At 44.1% G+C, this 16623-nt stretch overlaps 1 protein-coding gene across 8 annotated transcripts in view; it reads left to right on the forward strand.

Moving 5' to 3' along the window:
- The window catches only part of MYRIP (myosin VIIA and Rab interacting protein), a 185182-nt gene that overhangs the window by 2683 nt on the left and 165876 nt on the right, over window positions 1-16623 (forward strand). For 4 of the 8 annotated variants that reach the window (XM_085540489.1, XM_085540491.1, XM_085540490.1 and 1 more), the window contains exon 1: window positions 14112-14472. The exons of 2 other annotated variants lie outside the window; for them this stretch is intronic. The gene's annotated coding sequence lies outside the window, so the exon portion shown is untranslated. Of the gene's footprint in view, window positions 1-14111; window positions 14478-16623 lie in introns of those variants that run through there. 2 more of the 8 variants (XM_015854183.3, XM_015854186.3) reach the window with 1 other exon arrangement.

Here is a 16623-nt window from a genome sequence, read left to right on the forward strand (position 1 = left end):
GTTAATGCTTCTAAAAAAATCATTTGGCCTTATACAGCCTTCTACTAACCCGTGACAAAAATCTTATTTAAACAGATTGGATATCGCTTCTATATAATTATGAATGCTTTTTTCCTAGCAAGCACAGCTGAGTATGTAATCTCTTCTCAGCAGCCTTAAAGGTAACAGGGACACCTTAAAATTAATTGCAACTGTTTTAACAAATTTGATCTTTCTAACCAAGCCAAGACTGTGCGAAAGCCAGTACTAAACTGAAGAAAACTATTTCCAAGAAGGTTAGGAAGATGAATCAAGAGGGGAAATGCCCAACCAAACACTGTCATGTCCCCATGGTGTTTCTTAATCTGTCATACACCAAACTGATCTTTGGTAACTGATGCTACGTTAATTTTTCAATTGCAAATATGTCTCGAGGTTGTGTAAGTGATTAAGCAAAACTGTATGGGTTTTTTTTTTGTGCTGTGTTGGAGGAGCGGATTAGATAATGATCCCAAAGCAAGAAATCCTTGCATTTTGACAGCTGCATAGCAGTGTGCCTCACCGTACTCTTTAAATACATACAGCAAGTTGTGCGGTGACACTGCCAGCGTTCAACGTGCCTGCAGAAGTGGCATGTGGGGGAAAGAAATTCAGCTTGTACCTTTCTATACCCTTTGCAGCACATCTATTTTTAACACCTGACAGAGGACTTTGCCCCTGCACTCTTCAGAGCGTGAGCCTGTCAGCGTTGCTCATCACTTCTGTTTTTCCCTGACTGGAATAACTTGTAGAAGGAATTTGAGAAGTAAGCAGACAGCAGACCTGACATGCGCACCTTCAGGGGCTGATAGCAAGCAGCTCTAAGCCATAGTCTGAAGCAGGATTGGTTTTATTTCCTCCTCCCTCTGCTTGCCCTGTTTTTTTAAGACTCTGGGAAAGGAACACATGGATGGGAATAGTGGAAGTGATTTGCTGCTTTCTTATTCCTGCTTGGTGCTCATGCAGAGGTTGTTGAAACCCATGGCTGGGCAGGCACAAAGTCTGAATAAGCTGCGTGGTGTGAGCTTGAAGTATGCAGTGCAAGGAGAAGTTTGTCTGGGCCAAGCTGTCAAATGATGGTCAGTGGTAAGGGTGGTGAGAGGACGTAGGTTCTTCCAGTTGCCAGAAATCAAAGAGAGTGTTAAAATGACTGGATTAAATGTCTCTAATAGGATGAAAAGGAATGAACAAATGGCAGCTAAGCAGGAGTAGTGCATTTTATCATGTTCCAGGTTGTCTGAGCCATGCTCGCAATTACCACTCCTGTGGCTTAGCGGCTTGCTGCTCCTCTTGTTCCCACAGGCCCCTCAGCATGTCCATCTCTGGTCTCAGTGTGCTCCCTGGGCATGCCAGCTCTAATGACATTTCCCTTTTCTGCTCCCAGCTGGCTTCTTATCAGACCTGCTGTGTGCATACACATGCTGGGGTAGCGACAGCAGTGGCAGTGGTACTGCTGCTGCTTTAATATGGCTAATGCCAGTCTAGAATTCAAAGATGTGCCTGATTGTCTGCATGGCTAAAGAAGTACTTGGCAACCAGTGCAGTCTCTCCTATCCTGCTTCACAACAAAGCCACATCCATTGCTAACATACTGAAAAACTGCCCTATTTGGGGAATCAGAGCCTACTGCTCTTGCTTTCTTGCTCACTTATTTCACAGAATCATAGCATGTGAATCATAGAATGGTTTGGGTTGGAAGGAACCTTTTAAGAACATCTAATTCTAACCCCTGCTATAGGCAGGGACACTTCCCTCTAGACCAGGTTGTGCAAAGCCCCATCCAGCCTGGCCTTGAATGCCTCCATGGAGGGGGCATCCACAAACTTTCTGGGCAACCTGTTTCAGTGTTTCACTACCCTCACAGTAAAGAATTTCTTTCTAAAATCTAGTTTAAATCTACCCTCTTACAGTTCTCCTCAAGGGTGCGCTCAATCCCACTGTTCATGTCACCTATAAAGAGGATAAATAGCACTGGTCCCCACACCAATTCCTGAGCAACACCATTAATCATCACCAGTCTCCACTTGGACATACAGCCATTAACTGCAGCTCTCTGAGAGTGACCATCCAGCATTGGCTTATCCAGTGTGTGATCCATCCATCTTAGCATGCAGAAGAGGATGATGTGACATCTAATTGTGTTGAATAGATCAGGAAGCTAAAAGTTTCCCTGCATAGTCTGGGCTCTTTCTGGGAGATGTTACTGCCTTTTTCAAACTAAGTACAATGAGAAAGAATGCAGGGGCTCCCAGTGATTTTCAATGAAACTCATATAGTGATTTTTTATTCAATCTGGACAACCTCACTGTGGGTACATTTTACCATACAGTTGGGAGGTTAGACCAGGAGGGAGTGGTGGCTTCTGGCCAGGCTTAATTAATTCTTTTTAATGCAACAACGGAAATTTAAGAGTTATCAGCATTAAGATCTGCTCTCCTACCTCCTACTTCTAGTAAGTTGCTCCCAGAGCATTTCACTCTTTTCCTTGGACCATGGTTTTGGATTTCTCTCTTTTTTTCCCCCTGCCTCTCAACTCCCAGACACCTTTCCAAATTGTGATTAGCTTTTAAACACTTGCTCAGTCATCCTTGACGCTGAGCTTGGCTTCTTTCTTCTGTCTTAACAGTTTCGCCTCCTTTGACAGCAAGGTTATATACTTTCACACACTGTCAAGTATCTACTCCTGTTCTCTTCCTCTTCTTTGAGCTCCTCAGCAAATATTTCACATTGCCATCAAACCTAATGATGCTTACAGACTGGGATTTTTTACATCTACTTTTGGCAATCTCTTTTTTCCACCCCCCCCCTCCTGCACTCAAAGCATCAGGCTGCCAGCCCGTGGTTAAAAAAAAAAAAAGCCATTAATTTTACAGGCCCTAAAGAACTGGGTTTGCTGAGGTTGCACCAGTAAAAGTAAAGCAATCTGCAGTGCAGAAATGAATCTGAGCTGTCAATACAAGCAAATCCGTGATGTTCCTGGATTTGAGAACCTTCCCCCGTGGCTCTGCTTTCACTGAACTGCTGTTTGTGCAAACTCAGTGGGTTCCTGCTCCAAGAATACAAACCTCAGCAGCCATGTGCTGACTAAATGTATATTGCTGCTGTTAGCCTAGCTGGGGCATAGCAGAGGCCCAATCCAATCCCTAGAGTGCTCAGCTCTGAAGGAAATCATCTGGTTGTATTGCTGTGGACAGAGAAAGGCTGTAATTCAAACCTCCAGCAGCTGCAAACAGTAAAGTGAAAACCTGTCAATGACTTGTGCTAAAAATCAGTACTTCTTCCATAGGTTACAGGCAAAGATCACAGGGAAGGTGAACATCCAGGATGTGTTTATCCAAGCACATTCTATACTGTCCTGCTCCCCAGTGGGAATGCAAGTGTGCCTGACCCAGCAGAACAGTTAGGCATGCAGTGATGTCTGCACGCTGATGTCTGTGTTGGCACTGTTAAAGGGAATCTCATAGGCACAGAGCAAAGATAGCAAACCAATGTCAGAGTGACCACCTCCTTCTGGGACAAGAGCACAGGAAAAGTGTTAAGTCAAATTAAGGCTATATTAAGGAAAAATGGAGAAGTTGAAAATCTTGGAATGTCAGGTGGTGATCCGTTCTAGAAGTAAACTAATTACAAACTCCTTGAGAGGTATTTAAGAAGGCAGTTTTTGGACAGACAAGTTTTCTGGCACAGCTCACTGTGGCTACCCAAGGAGAGGGAAATGTGACCAATGAGGAACACTGTGGCAATATCATTTGAGTGCAGCTTTCACTTAGACTGGTATCTCATGCCACACATACATTATGGCGTGTTCATGACAACTGTCCCCCATTATTTTTTAATTCATAGGTTTCATTTTGCTTAACAGAGAGGAAACTTCAAATAACAGCTGCATTTATCACTTGAATGAGGATTAGGATGAAATATTAATCATGGATTCGTGATTAACTCTTGTACTATCATGTAACTAATCACGCTCAAATCCCCACAGAGGGAAGGAATCTGAAGAAGAAATAGCATAAATATGGCCACAGTGTGGAAGATGTCTATTGTTTTTGTCCTTTGTTCATTAACTAGAGTGGTACATGATTCATTAGTACTGCAAAGAATGAGCTCCAGGGGCATCATGCTTTCTGTGCTGTACTACAAAAACGAAGGTCATATTTTAAAATGAAAGGTCTTGTAATTTCCTTCAGGAAAGATTCTATTTCAGACCAGTAGAGGGAGAGAGCAGGCTAAAGACATAAATTACTGGTTTTCATGAAGATTTATTGCGGAAAAAAAATCAAATTTAACCTCATAGTTAGAATGCAAGAGCAGTTGCTCAAAGTGCTGCTGGATTCTTTGCTGATACCCTTTATTATTTCATTTATTAAAAAGCTAATGAATAGTAGGTATATATTTTCCTATTCTGACAGAGTAAAAAGGATAATTTAATTTGAGGAGCAGAGTTTTAGTAGTCAGTTAACAAAGAATACACCTGAATTTGGGTAAGTAAAAAGAATATATTTGTACGTATGAAATAGCTGCTGTGATTCGACTCCACTAATTCTCTGGATACATGTGTAAGATGTAACGTCGCATGAGACTATTTAAAAATCTTCAAAATAATAAAACAATAATAAGAAGAATATTAAACATAGTTACATAAAGCTTTTAGAATGCATTTGACTTGTATTTCTTCAGGAAATTATCTTTGACTTAAACTTAGCAGTCTTGTTTATAATGCAATCAGTACAGTATAGGCAGAGAGAGGTAGGATCATTTGCACATACTGATTGTGCAAGACACAGAATGGGCAGTTAGGAGGAGAACTAGCAAAGAAATCACACCCAAAGAGTAACAAGTCTCTCTGATTCAGATGTAGTCTCCCTCATGCAGATTCAGATATTGATCTTATTACGTGGTCTCATTTTCTGGTAAAAAATGCTGTGACTGACATTTTCAATATTAAGTTCATTCTCCCCTTCCCTTGGTGCCTGTAGAATGCGCTGCAAACTGTCTGGATGTGATTGCATGCATTTTAAAATTCAAATCACATCAAACATTAAGAAAAAGTTGCAGAAAGAAGCATGCTTTCGCAGCAGCGAGCAGTTTGGTTTTGTCTGTGTGGTTCCTCTAAGAACTGACTCCACACATAACTGATGCCTTCAGAAAGCTCTGTCCTCTGCAACTCTGAACTGTGAGCAGATGAAGAGCCTCAGGAAATGGATCGGCCTAGCCATCAGCCCCAGATGCATGGAGGACCTTTTGAATGTGGTGAGATGGGGTCATTATGAACCTGAAGGAACAGACAGACTGAATTTCCCACCCCATTCTGTACAGCTGGATCATACCAAGGCTATGCCAGGCTGATGAGCTGCACTGCAGTGTTCTGATGCTGTTGGAGTTTCTGTAACAAGACCAGGACACTGAGCACTGCACTGGGAGGGAGTCTCTTAGCCAAAGGCAGATTCCATGGTGTTGGAGTTAAGTAGCAGAGAAGAATCAGAGCTTGCTCCTAAACAACAGTAAGATCTCACCAAAATTGGTGTGTGACTCCTCTGAAATGAGAGTTCACTGTTCACTTGTGCTGACAGCTCTTGCAAATGCCACCAGGGATATTTTTCCCCACTCATTTTCACAGTTTTGTATTTCCTGTGTCCATCTTCTCCTAGATAAGGTCATTTCAACAAATGTCTGAACCATTCCACTGATGCGTTGATCCTGCACTGGTAAAGCCAACCATTCACATAACTTTTACATTATACATTTACATAATAAACTTGAGTAATCCTAAAAGTTAGGAATAGTCCAGTGAAGTATCAAACACAGCCACACGAAGGGAAGTTTGAAAGGTGGGAATTTACCTTCTTTCCTCAGTGTTTTCTCTTCCATCAATTATTTCAAAGTGCCATGTAATAACAGTCTCTTTTGGCCTTTCCTTGCACCAGATTTGTCCTACTTTGAGATATCAGCTTCCATGAGTGTGCACAGCTGGTCTTTTGTATTTTTGTCTATAAGTAGGGAGGATATTCAGGTACAAGAGCTGACCAGAGAAGCTGGTACAAATGTCTTACTCCTGAGTTCGACTTTCACAACGTGGTGAAGAATTTGACTTTTATTATTTATGGAGATGGTAAAATCCTATGTATTTCTATCTTGCTCCTCATAGAGAATTCATCCTTATCATCAATATCCATTCAGAGAACCTCACTTCGCAGATAAACCTGTGTCTTGCATGCCATAGGGATCCCAAATCTTCTCTGCTTATCCTTTTGCATTTCCCTTTCATTTCTCCATTGGCAAAATATTCTCTTCCTGTAAGTGAAGACCCTTGATAATGCCTTCAAAGATAGAACTCTTTCCATTCCTTGGTACTCAATATGGATAACTTTTTTACTGTTTACGGATCCAGTAGAGGTAAGGTTAAGTTGCAAGAAAGGGCTGCATTGCTATAAGTAATATATGAACATCAGACGTAAAAGCTGAAGTCTTACAGCAACGTTGGTCTGACAGTTTATCTGCTGTGCTGTTTATTTCTCTGTTCTTGAAAGAATTATAGCTTGCAGTAAAGCTATTTACATCAAGTACATCAACTGGGGTTAGGTATTAAAACTGCAACTGAATCTATTCCCATTAATATTTTTTAAAATAGACCATCGAGTGGTTTAGAAGTAATGAAGTCATATCATACTTAGGATGTGCACAGGGTCACCACGAATAGTTGCTGTGGAAACCTTACTATCTCTTCTAACTTAGCAATAGAAAACCATAGAAATCATGGTTTTTTTATTATTATTGTTATTTATTTTTTATGTTCTGTTTCACTTTCAAAGAAAAAGAAAATTTAATGATCTTCACCTAAGGCAGCATAATTAAAGGAAAGAAAATTCCTTATTTTTCTGCACCAGAGTTAGGAACAGGAGTGTGGGTTAGGAACAGGAGTGTGGGGCTGCACTTCAGATTGTACACCAGGACCACTCTAGCTTCAATATTCTGACATGAGCACATACATTTATACAGATAGGAACAGCAAAATCCATGGGGCTGAAATTTCCAGTATGAGCTGTGGCCCATTTGCTGCTCCAGAAACGAAGCCGTCAAGCAATTGAGCTGTAACAGCTTGATGGTTCATGCCCATGGAGCCCTATCTGAATGGGTTTGCATTCAGGGAGGATCCAGGCAACCACAGCTTGTCACATGTTGGGTAGTAGTAAATGTGCAGCATGTTGGTACTGACTCAAGGAAAACACACCCGCCCAAGGAAGGCCACTTGCAACAGGCTGCCAGAAGTGGCCGTGCTGTTGCCCACGTATATTTAAAGCACTCGACACCGTTTTAAAAGCTTAAATTTGTTTTACTGTTAGAGTCCTTGCTCCCTCTCGTGGGACAACCAGGCAGTCAGCCCTCCTGTGCCTTACCTCTTCCCAGTCCTGGAGTTGTCTTCTCAGCCAGCAGCCAAAATAGCTGGACAGTTTCTTGTAAGGATGGCCACAAGAAAACAGCTGAGGGCCTACAAAGCAGATGTCTGGAAAGAAAGAATGGTGTTACCAGAAAGCTCATTGAGTTAAGACTTGGCTGCAGAGCACTCTAGTTCTGAGACCACAGACCGAAATTGCAAAGTGAGAAAACATTCTCCGTGCTAGACCCTATTTCAGTACAAATCATCTATAATTGCTTCAGTGACTTTATTAATGATGCAGAGATATCTTATTTGCACTACTTACTCATCTTTTCTCATTACCCCATGGCCTACAGCGGAGATGTCACTGAGGAGAACAATAATAATTGGCACCCATAGGAAATTAAGTCATTTGAGCTGTACAATTAGAGACCAGTCTCTTCCCTTCAATTCCGAGCTAATTAATAGTTGTGGGTATTTTAGATTTTAAAATCAGTGTGACTGTGTTTGTATACATTCACCAGGAACCTGCACAAGGAAGTGAAGCACATTCTATAAATATTTGTCTGTTATGTCACACCCTGTTAGCTTTAGAGCTGAGCAAGAAAGAGGGGCGTTTCAACTATTCCTGGGCATACTGAATTGCTATTCCAGTTTCCAAACTGGAAAGGTGGTTCTCATATGAGTTATAAAAATGAGAAACTCCTGAAATCTGGTTTGCAATAAGACACTTAATTTTGGCAGAGCCAAAGGAGGAACGAACCTTGTAGAGCTGTTTCTGACCTTGACATTTGATGATGCATTTGTGCCATGTCTGCAGCCTTCAATAAGGACACAGCTAGGGTGAAATAACTGTTGTGATCTCATCAGACACAGTACCTGTAAGCATGGAGGGAAAGTGCAGCAGTTAATGTGAGGTTTCAAGGCAGACAAAAACAGAGGAACCTCCTGTGGATCTGGTACAATCCTTGGACCATTTGCATAAAAGAACACAATCACTTTGTCAGCTTGCAACAGATAGAATCCTGCTCCAGTACATCCCATGCTATTTTGGGGTTAAGTTAGGAAAGAATAATTTAATTATGTGTGTGAAAAAACACCAAGGAACAAACTGATTATACCAAATCCAGAGAGGGGTATTAGAGCATTAATGGGGTAAGCTCCTTGGAACAAGCACGATGTATTTTCTATGGGCTTATGCAGAGCAGAGCTCAAAGCATACTGAGCATAATCAAGGCATGTGAGCAGTTGTGCAAGAATATGTCAAACAATAATGGCATTGGATGTGCCAGCATCTGACACATTTACTTTGACTCAGCTCTTTCCAGCAAGGAGGTAAAGGCATGCAACCTTCTTTCAACCACCATTGCTGCTACGTGTTGTTTGCAAAAAGCTTGTCCTGGTGTCAGCAGCTGATCTGACTGTTCACCACACTCATTTATTCCTCAGCCATGTGGTAATAATTATGAACAGACGAATGTTACCAAAGTAGGGACTTGGATATAAAATGATTATGTTCAAGTACACAAATATGGGAGGAGATTTACCTATTTCTTTGCAATGGTCTGATGAGAAAGGAAAATACTGAGAAAGCTCACCTTCACTTTGAGGAGAGGTTAAATTCTGTATTGACCCCCAGGATATTGGAAAACTCTGCTTGGCTGATTTTGCTGACTCTATTCCCACACAGAAATTACTGTGAGGATTTCTGAAACTTGCTTTATCCAGAATGTACCAAAATCTAAGAAGTTAATATAAAGTATTTTAATTTTGACTAATCTTGCTTGAGGGAATTCCCTGTTTTTATACTGCCCGGGATTTTAAGGCTTGTTACATTATTGCTGTGATTTTGCTTGTGAAATACAAGCAGGGGATTAGATAACGTATAAACTTTGCATCTGAGGGTAGTTTGTATAGAGTTATCATGAGGGGGAAAAAAAGTCTCTTAAGAACACCACCTACAGTTGGCAGCTTTAGCCCAAGGCAGCTGAGATGATGACAGATTCTACAAATTAATTTTTAATAACTTCAAGTAATGAAAAAGTTCCATTTCTTTGCATCAAAAGAACATTTAATAGGTCTTTCTATGAAAAAATAACCTACTTGACGGTAGTCTGGCTCTGAGCATCAAAGGTCATAGAAGCTATGTCTAAAAGCAAATTAACCATTTTTGACACTGCTGGAGAACAGAAGCTAGACAGGCAGGGAAAGAGGTTTTAGGCCTTTTTGTGTTGACCCAAAACTTCACAGCCACCTGTTGATTCTGATCCAAAGAAACAAAACAGGCTGAAAGAAAACGCCTCTAAGCACAAGAGGAACAAGTCGAGCCAAACCAATGTTGGCTCCTGTTTAAATAAACAGGATGTTTGAATCTGTGAATTCAAAGCTGACTTAGGATGAACATTCTCCTGGCTAACTGGAGACTTGTGTGCTGCTTCTCATTCCTATCCTTATTATCATACAGATTTTACCTCTCTCTTTCTTTTATTTTTAATCTCTGGACATAGCAGCATTGAACCATACAAGAGATGGTACCATACCCTCAGTGCTGCTTTGCACAGGATGCATATTCAGCTCCAAGGAATTTCAGTACCCCCATCCCTGGTGCTGCTGCTTGTTGTTGCACTGATGAGCAAGGGGGATTCGGTGCCTGAAAGGTGGGGCCAGCTGTAGGTAAGGATGGCTGTAACACACCCCAAGGATGAAGGACACTTGCCTTGTGTGTTTCAGCCACGGGCATGAAGTGTGTTCTTTAGGGCAACTGGAGAACTCGCTATGTCTTACAAATAATTTTCCACTTGCAGAAATATAGGAGCTGAGCCTTGTCTTCATCCATATGTATTTGCTGGCAGGCATAAGGAAGGAGTACTAAAAAAGCCTTAATTTCACTGCATGCATCACTTTCCTTGGACAGCTTCAAGATTTTGTTTATACAGCCTGGATGAATAAGGAAATCTGCAGCAACATAGGTACTATCAGCACCATGCTCTCTCCTGAGACTTTTCTTCCTGTTCTGATTATTTTTCTTAGCACTGATAGGAAGCTCAGAGCACTTACCCACCATTTCTGTTGCTCTGCCAACCCTCACGGTAGCTTCTATCCTTGCTGCTGCGTCCTTTTAACTCTCCCACCACCAGTCTGCCTCGTTACTCCCTGCTGGTCACACGAAATCATTTTCCTGCATTAGTAACAGCATATCTGCTTGTGTTCGCAGTTTTGAGACTGTGGAATGTATCTCTTCAAAATGGTAGCTCAAACTTCTTCAAGCTGTCTTCTTTACTAACTACTGTCCATAATCCTAATTCCATTTTCTCTTTTCATCCCTCCTGTTATGAGGCTCACGGGGCAGGGAGTGAAGCTGTTGGCATTTCTGAAGAAAAGTTGTGGCAAGGTGCCATATCAAAGTGTACGCCGTGCATATTATAGACTATTAAAAATGTGCCCATTATTCTCAGCTCTTTCACTTCTTTCCTATTTGCTTATGGCTATGAGTTCCTTAATTGGCTTAACTGAATGATCATAATACACTCTGTTACATACACACTTTATAAAGTGATTTGTATTTATGAAGTTCCTTGAGACCATAAAGTAATAAATAGGTTACAGTGGCTTCTAGGGAATTACTATCAACTTACTGTTCGCTACGTCTTATGGAAATACTTTGAGGTCTTAAAAGATCTATTGAAAGCAAGAGAGATTTAATTACTCATGACTCTATATTCTGCCTTGAGACAGCAATGGGCTGACATAAATTCATAATTGCTCCCTGTGGCTAACATGCGTCCTTCTAACAGGTACTCACACTTTGCATGCCCCATTTCCTTATTTCAGCCTAAGAAACCTCTACTTTTTTCACTAAGGCTTTTCACTAAGGCTGGGGACACTCAGGAAGCAAACTTAGCAAGCTTAAGACCCTCTTATTTCTTATTAAAGAAAGACGCAGTATCTGGAAGGTCAGAAATCTGGCCCTTGCCTTGCTGAAAGGAATGCAGAGCAGAAAGCTGATTTTGCTTATAAACGTGAAAAGATGATTTTACTCATTCTTGTCTTTTTTATTATTATTCTTTTTAGTCTTTTTATTATTATTATCCATTACATATACAGAAATCAAAACCAATTGGTGAAGACAAACGGGACATCCAACATGTGTGTGAAGCAGGCAAAGCGAGAAGCCCTGAGTACTATCAAGAAGGTCACTCCAGTATTTCTTATGCATGGTTTTTCTCCTCCTCCTCTCTTAGTTGCACTCTTGCAACTAAGTTAATGGCAGGGTTAAGCATACTATAAGTTAGCACTTACCCCATGGAGTAGCGGTGCAAAATGGAAACGTATGAATTGCTATCGTGGTGGGAACAAAAGAGCCTCTAGCCCAACACTTTGTCTTTTGTGCAACAGAAACATTACAGAGAAAGCTGTAAGATCTCTGTGTGTCTAGTTATGTGGGTAAAACACCATTCAACTCAACCTGTAGTGGTTTATTAGCTTGAGTGTGCAGAAGAGTTTCCTCTGTTTGATCTAGCAGTTGTATAATCATAAGCATTATATATAATCGATATTGATGGCTGGTTCTAAGCCATCTTGTTATTTCAGTGATCCAGCTTAGAAATATGAGATTGGAGATGGCTCAGGTACTTTTTCAATTACTCAGAAATGCTCGACGCATGTTATTGATTACTATTCCAAACCAGGCCACGAGTGACCTTTAGATGTAGTCAGTTCCTGATTTGTTGCCATGTCATGTTGTTCATGTAAAACGTTTCTTCTTGTCCCCTTTCTTGCTTTTACTTAAAGAAGTAACAAGTTTTTGTCTGCTTGGGAAATACCCAAATACATACTTACCTGTGTATGTTTTAGAGAAATGCAACATAAAAGCTGATGCAGAAAACATAAGTCTTTCTACAAATGCTTTTGAAATAGGTGTCATTTGCCTTGCAGAGCTGTGTTTGCCTTGAGGAGCGGCACCCATTTCACCAACACAGACATGTGTAGGTTAGCACAGAACTAAATGTTTGATGAACCAGTTTATTTGTAACACCGTGACATTAACGTAAACAAAAATATTCTCCTAGACAATATTTTCCTTGAAAATCTGCCAAGATTTATTGAATACATCTGTCTTGACAGAGCACTTCGACTGAGATCAAATAAAAAGATACCTTGCAGTGAACAGCTGCAGCTATTTTGAAATGAAGTTAAACAAGCATGAAAAACAGGGATGAAAAATAACACCAGGGGAAAAGTAATTAGTCCAATACAGTACAAGCTGCAGTGATACAAGGTGGATAAAAAGCAGTTTCACGTTACAGCAGTGACTCACTGATGGCTGGAATGAATGACCACGCCACACCTCCATTATCACTGCCCAGTGCACTGAATCCATATGGCAATGATTCTGCTCGGCACACACCACCTGGCCTCACTTTCTGCAGGAGACACCTCTGCACGTGGCTGTGTGCAGCACCACAGAGGCATATGGAGCAGTACCGCTAGGCAGCTCCTATCTGCTTCCACTGGCAAAGGAGCATTTTCATTGTGCACAAGCCACCAATATTCGTAGAATCATAGAACCACATAATGGCTTAGTTGGGACTTTAAAGACCATCCATTTCCAACCCCCTGCTGTGGGCAGAGCTGCCATTCACTGGCTCAGAATGCCCAGGGCTCCATCCAACCTGGCCTTGAGCATCTCCAGGGATGGGGCACCACAGCTTCTCTGGGCAGCTGTGCAAGGGCCTCACTGCCCACTGAATAAAGGATTTCCTCCTAACATCTAACCTAAATTTTTCCTCTCAATTTAAAGTCATTCTTGTCCTATCACTATCAGACCACATAAAAAGTCAGTCTCATTATGAGCTCCCTTCAAGTACTGGAAGGCTGCAGTGATGTCTGCCTGGAGCCTTCTCTAAGCTAAACAAGCAGAGTTTCCTCACCCTTTCTTCCTAGGAGAGGTTCTCCAGCCCTCTCATCATCCTCATAGCCCTCCTCTGGTCCCTTTGCAGCATATCTGCATCCTATCTGTGCTGGGGGCTCCAGGCCTGGATGCAGTCTTCCAGGTGGGGCCTCATGAAGACAGAGCAGAAGGGGACAATCTCCTTTGCCCTGCTGGCCACCCCTCTTTGGATGCAGCCTAGCATGCAATCACCTTGAGGGCACATTTGTGACAGGATAAAATGGTTTGAGAGACCATAGCATGGCCAGAATCACTGCTTGCCCATGGGCACGTGGAGTTGGAATCACAGAATCACAGAATGACCCGGGTTGGAAGGGACCTCAAGGATCATGTAGTTCCAACCCCCCTGCCTGGCAGGGCCACCAAACATACACATTTACTAGATCAGGTTGCCCAGGGCCCCGTCCAACCTGGTCTTGAACACCTCCAAGGACGGGGCATCCACAACCTCCCTGGGCAGCCTGTTCCAGGGCCTAACCACTCTCCTAGTGAAGAAAGGAGGGAACCTTTAGTGGGGGACAACCAGAGGTGAACGGGTTGCACACCAAACACATTTTTAGGAAGGAGCACCAAGCATCTAAAGCATTTAGACATATAAAGGCACGGTGTTTCCATGCTGTGATTCTGTTCGGTGTTGACTGGCACAGCCGCCGGCAGTGATGCAGCACATCAACCCTCCCTGGCGCTGCGCGACTTTCCGGGCTCGTCCCAACTCCATTTAATACACGGCACTTGTGGCCTACATCCTGCGGCCGTCACCGACACCAGGACAGACACTCCTCGTCCTCACGCAGCCAAACCAAGGGCCGGCCGCCGACCCCCAGACGGCCGTGAGGCGGGCGGCAGCGCCCCGACCCTCCGGTCCCCCGCCTCCGCCCGGCCCGGTCCGCCCCGCGGCCGGCCCCCGCTCGCCCATTGGCCGCCGGCGCCCGGGCAGGTGCCGGTGAGCGGCGGGAGCTGCCGCCGTGGGCACCGCAGCAGCAGGCGGCGGCGCGGGGAGGCGGTTGCGTGCTTTGCGCCGCTGCGGAGCGGGGCACCTGCGTGAGCGACGGGGCGGGCTCGGCTGCCGCTGTGCCCCGAGCGCGGGGCCGCTGCCGCCCGCCTTCCTTCTATCGGTGCAGCCGAGGTGAGGTGAGTGCCGCGGGCCGGGGGCTCATCGCGGGGCCTGGCCGCGCCGGGTCCGCACCTCCGGGGCTGCGCCGCGCCCAGCGCCGCGCTGCGGCCCTCCCTACCTCCCTCCCTCCCCTGCGGGCGGCGGGGCTCGGCTGTGCCCGGCCGCCGGGTCGGCGCGGGGCTGGGCTCAGCCGGCGGCTTGTTCGCTGCGGCGCTTCCTCGCCGTGGCTTTAATGGGGTGTTTTACTCTTGATTAACTTCTCCTGGAGCGCCGAGGGTTTGGGTACAGCGCGTCTGCCTCCTCTGCCGCCTTTCTGCCAGCGCATCGCGGGGCTCCGCGCGTGTGATTTCTGCCTCAGTCAGGGGAGCGTGCGTTTTCCTAGTATCAAGGTCAGTTTATCGTAAGTGCTGAGGAAAATACCATATGGCTCCGGCTGACTTTTCTTGAGAACGCTAATTAAGCAGGGTTGTGCGGCGTGCTGCGCTTTGTGTTGTGTTCTACAACCACAGTAGATCCCCAAATGCATTAGAGCAGGTGCGCATCCTTGCCGGACCGTGTTATCAAAATCCTGCTTGACCAGCGGTGCCGTTTGCCTTACACTGACTCTCTCGCTGCTCTGTGTGGTTCTGGAGATGTGGGCAGCTGTCGTGCTGTGGCGCCTGGAGTTCTTCACAAGCACAGCCAGGATTTGGCAGGGGAAGCTTTTACTCATTGCTCTGACAGCCCTTTTCTGAAAGGCTGGAGAGAGAAAGGAGGGAAGGGTTGTTCAGTTCGTGCATTACCAGGCACTCTTCTGACTCAGGCTGGGGAGGTTTTCCTTTTGCTTCTTGTTGGTTGTAGCGGTTTGCCACGTACCGCACTGAAACCACTGACTCTGTCCCTGCAGCTGACTGTCAGTGCTGGCCACTTCCAGTCTATTACACAGCCCTGTTACAGCATCTGCTGCTTCAGAAAGTTACCTCCTGCCAGATCCCTCCAGCTGCGGTGTTATCCGTCGCTGCTTGGGTACCCGTTTGAATCAGAGCATGTGTGCCGTCCAAAACGCATGCAGCAAATCTATAGCCCTCCTGTGGGATATGTTAGGTAACTTAGTGCAGCACATAAGGCAGATGCAAACAGGAGGGCATCGCTTCAACATCTGCGATGCACTGATTGCCTGTGGGAGCCCCCAGAAGCTGGTTCCACCCTCATAGCCCCCAAGGCATTGTGAGACTTCCTGAAGAGCGCTGCCTCCTGGGCCAGGTCTTGCACCTGGAAGCCGCTTCTGATGTGTGTGACACAGCGCTGCCCTCCTTGATGGGCTGCTTAACAGGCGGCCCTCATCCTGCCTAGCATGGATCCCTGTCATGCTCCAAAGCAAGACCAGAGCAAAGCTAAAACTTCTGTTTATTTGCTTAAGTTTGTTTCCCGTTTCCACCCCAAGCTGATGAGTGGAGCTGAATGCGCTGACAGCGAATAGCTAAACCAGATTTTGGGATTAGATGGGGTGTACCCAAGTGTATGAACGTGGTAGGGATTCATCTTTTCACTTCGTAATTGCAGGCTGTATGTCCCAAATGTGCTACTGTTCATTAATAGTCCAACTGCATGAAAATGGGACTCCTTTGTGTTGCTGCCAACATCGATATGACCTATTGTTGTCAGACCAGAAGCTGCTATTTGGCAGTGTAAACCACCCTAACTTGCCCTTGGAGAGTTGGGTAAGTTGAAAGGAAGTAGTCAAACAAATCCATGAGAACCATAGGGGACTTATCTTTTTCTTTGGGGAAAACCATTATTTGAGTGGCCTTACTCACCCTTCTGTGGAATGTTTTATTTGCTTTTCAGGTTCAGGTGGGTTAATTACTAGGTGGATATGTAGAGGTAATAAAGACATCTGGCTTATTGTGAGCCACTGACAGACAGAAAAAAAGCAACCCCCAATACCAAGGTTGTTATATGTAGAGATTGGGAGCTGCATGCATTCAGATGAAGCTTCTTGTACTTACAGTAGAAAGAAGATAACTATAATATAGCTATTTCAGTGTGGAGGAAAGCACACTGTATTCATGTGTGATACCCATGCTATTAAGGCCCATCATTTATGTGGTGAATGATTAGTGATAACAACCTATTTGCAATTTAAACTTCAATAGAAATTTGTGCTACCAGCTTTTTTTTTTT

Source organism: Coturnix japonica, chromosome 2 (genome assembly GCF_054131305.1).
Source record: "Coturnix japonica strain WE chromosome 2, WE-NBRP24, whole genome shotgun sequence".
Lineage (NCBI taxonomy): Eukaryota > Metazoa > Chordata > Aves > Galliformes > Phasianidae > Coturnix > Coturnix japonica.